At 31.3% G+C, this 3,901-nt stretch overlaps 1 protein-coding gene across 2 annotated transcripts in view; it reads right to left on the reverse strand.

Annotated features, from left to right (window-relative positions):
• The window catches only part of LOC101235836 (charged multivesicular body protein 6-A), a 19,915-nt gene extending 16,409 nt beyond the window's left edge, over window positions 1-3,506 (reverse strand). The window contains exon 1 of one of the 2 annotated variants that reach the window (XM_065803633.1): window positions 3,424-3,506. The gene's annotated coding sequence lies outside the window, so the exon portion shown is untranslated. Of the gene's footprint in view, window positions 1-867; window positions 3,315-3,423 lie in introns of those variants that run through there. The other variant, XM_065803634.1, reaches the window with a different exon arrangement.
• Window positions 3,507-3,901: the final 395 nt, after the last annotated feature.

A 3,901-nucleotide genomic window follows, 5' to 3' on the forward strand; every position in this document is an offset into this window, starting at 1 on the left:
CCATTAATATAATAGAAAACTAATTAAATTTTTTCATTTTTAAAAAAACCGCAAAAACACAACTTAACAGGATATATTTTTTGTTTTTATAATTCAGAATATTTTTTTCACTGTTCTTATTATTTAATTTTATTTGTTTTTTTTTTAATTGTTTTTTTTGATTTTTATCAATAGGAATTAGTGCAGTAAAGTGTATATATACATTGATTGACTTAAATAGGTAGAACATGCAGGGAGTGTACATACTGTGACTGACTAAAATAGGTGGAACATGCAAGGAGTGCTAGTACATTGAATGAGACTTTTGGTTTGAGCAGGCAATCTTGCAATTAAAAAAAAAATCTTTTTTTAAAGATTTTAAACTTTTTCTGGTCGTTGTTATCAAATTTTTAAAAATATAATGACATTTTATGGGAAAAAATTAAAAATATATATACATACATACACACATGTGTGTTTCACATATGTGTATGCATGTATGTATATATTGTATGTATGTATATATTGTATGTATGTATGCATGTATGTATATATTGTATGTATGTACGTATGTACATACAAACATACATGCATACATTTATGCATGCATGCATGCATACATACATACATACATTCATACATACATACAGACAGACCTACATACATACATACATACATACATACATACATACATACATACATACATACATACATACATACATACATACATACATACATTATGCATGTAAGTACAATGTTATTGTATATATATGTATAATATTTATACATTGTATACATTATATAGACATCAGTGTAAAACTTTAAATTATTTGTATATTTGATTAGTATATATTCTTTAAATTAATAAAACTTGAATATAAAGATTACTTAAGTAAACTGTGGCCAGTTTTCAGAGTGTCACGTTTGGCAAACAATAACTTTTAAATTGAAATTTTTTAATCTAAGTGGAGTTTTATACAACTCAATACAATCTCAGCAAATACCTCAAAACAAGGTTCTAACCCACAATTTTTGATGAAAATGAGATTTTTTATATGAAAATGAGATTTATTGAAATTCTTGAAACATGCTAGCCTATAACCAGTACCAATTTGGTATTTTTGCGGACCATATTATAGGAATTTTCAGAGTATGAAAATTCTAGCTTAAATTGAAAGTAAAATAAATCACAATATCAAGGTTTCAACGACCAGGGCCGTGCAGAGGATTTGGGGGCCCCGAGCATCTGTCAATTTGGTGGCCCACCTCTCCTTCAGTTTTGATATTCCCACACAAAAAAGAATATAACAAAGATTTCTTGAATTACTGTGAAGCGAGCAATGAGCCAACCAATCACAAAATCAAGAAAGCGATAAAAAACCTTTTTCTGAAATGTTGCTTCCTCTCCTGATTCTGTTTCTGTTGATTCTATGATATGTCCATCACCTTTAATTTGCTTCTTAGCAAAACCTTTGCACTTCATTTTTCTGCGGATTGGAAATTCAGAACTGATTTTTGCAGTATCTGCAGCAAACTTGGCTTCTTCCAAAGGTATAGGCTTGATTTGAACAGATTTGAGTTGACTGATCAATGCTTTAATATTTTTCACCTCAACATCAATAGTTTCACTTCAGCATCAATAGTTGCCTAGCATTCAATCAATATGAGGGTTTTTATCTAAATCCAGACATGAGAACACATTTAAAGGAGCTTGTATATTAAAGGCACATCTAATATCAGTTTTTGTTTTAGACGTGAACTTCTTTCAAAGATTCAATGATTTTGCTGGATAGAGAAGAAGCAAACGATGTCAAGTCTCTCAATCCATCATGTTCTAGATTGCCCATGCAAGGTACACCATGGAGTCACTTTTGTAATATTTCCAAGAGTTGTGGACTAGTAGAGAAGATTGCATACATTGTTTGGACAGTTCCAAAGAAAGTCTAAGCATCTGTACAGCTTAAGGAAGCATTCTGTCCACACAAATTCAATGAATAAAAACCATAGGGTGAGAATATAGAAATAGGTTCTTTTTTTGTAAAATTGCTTGAAACCCCTTGTACTTTCCTGAAATGTTGGCTTCTTTTTCATAGCCTTGACCAAGGCAGTTTCAAAACAAATTTTTTTTGTTTTGAAAACAGTCTTCTTGGCACAATCTGCAAATATCAAAAACTACTTTTTAATTGAAAATAATCCAGGTTCTTCTTCATGAACATATTGAATAATGTAAATTGTTCAGTATGACTCACATTAGGAGTGATATCAACCATAGTGAAAAATATTTCTCAGACTTGCATTCACCTGCAAACTTCAGCTGCACAAAGACCAATCAATTCATTTTAAGAACAACTTTGACAGGTAATTCCCCTAAAGCCATTGACCCTTGCCCTATGATAAACTTTTATCACATTATGGGTCAAATCAGTTCCAGCAATCCTAACAAATTTCCATTATGCAAATCTCCAATTAGGTCAGAGTTTTTACGAAAAGATAATCAACGTTTACCAAGAAACAGGAAAGCCACATCAAAGATTTGTTAAAGGATTTTTCTCCAGGTGGCTGCTTCATTGAAGATTTGAAAATTTACAAATTCTTCAATTGACTGATCAGTTTTAATCAAAATTTTCAATTCACGCCATTGAATGTAGTACTGTTTATGGATTTTTTAAATATTCATGATCAGGAATTTGACTGATAAGATTCTTCCACTTCTTGCCATATTCTCATCATGCAATCATTGCAAGGGATAAAGTCAAGTGTTGATAATAAAGTCAAGTGTACTTCATTTTTAGTTAAAATTAATCGACATGGAAAAAAAATACTGCTGTCTTTGCTGAGCTAAATACAAGCCAACTTGGTGAGAAGGATTTGACATTCTGCTTTCCAAAACAGACATTGGAAACATGTAATTTCTTTTATTTTTTGAAATACTCAGTGGAAAGGAAATATGACCAGCCCTGATAAATTTTTCCAGCTGATTTGAGGAAAATTTTTCAGTTTTAAAGTCACTAATGTCAAATGGCTGCATCAAAGCTGGTCCAACAGTGCCAGTGATCCTTGTAGAAATATTATCACTATTACCAATTGGATTATCTTCAAAACGACTGTACTCCCACTGTCAGCACTATTACTAATAACAGAAGATTGGATGCTACTGTCGTCTTTTTGCTGCGTTTAGCTAATGAAAATAACATCTGATCTCTTGGGAGTAGCTGTAATTCCAACATCAAACAATGTTTCAAACAAGTCGCTTTTTTTGCTTTGCTGATTTTTAACTTTGATGCTCCTGATGGATAAGTGCGTTACATTTTTATTTTTTCCAAATACTTTTGTCTAATATTTTTTTATATAATAATTAAATAAACTTAAATATTATATAATAATAAAACTAAATAAAATTAATAAATCAAATTTATTATTATCAATCTATAAATTAAATTATACAATCAATCGAATTGTCGTCTGTTAATAGAAGCTCTTTCAAATACGTCATTTTTAATATTTGTTTTGCACTAGGTTTGATCACGTGACAACTAAGATATGCTTTTAAATAAGATTTAAACAAATGCTTTTCCAGACCAGGGTTATATACGATAAAACTCGCTAGCTCTATTGTTGGCAGCATTCAACATTTTGTACTTTATGTTTGTGCAAAATTGTAACTGATTTGCTCTGAGGCATAATGAAAAAAAGATGGGGAAAAAAAAAGGAAAAGAACCCGGAAGTTTATTGCATTTCTGCGGGGAAATTTTCTTTGGTTAACAACTGTTGGGGACCCCCTAGAGGTCGGGGCCTGACCAGTTTGCTCGGGTCGGAGACCAAGCAATTTGCTCACCCTCTGCACGGCCTTGTCAATGATTGTTGGAACTTTGTAACTTCAAAATTACGACTCTTTATTTTTATAGGGCAACAGGATACAATT

The sequence above is a fragment of the Hydra vulgaris genome, chromosome 08 (assembly GCF_038396675.1).
Source record: "Hydra vulgaris chromosome 08, alternate assembly HydraT2T_AEP".
NCBI classification, from domain to species: Eukaryota; Metazoa; Cnidaria; class Hydrozoa; order Anthoathecata; family Hydridae; genus Hydra; species Hydra vulgaris.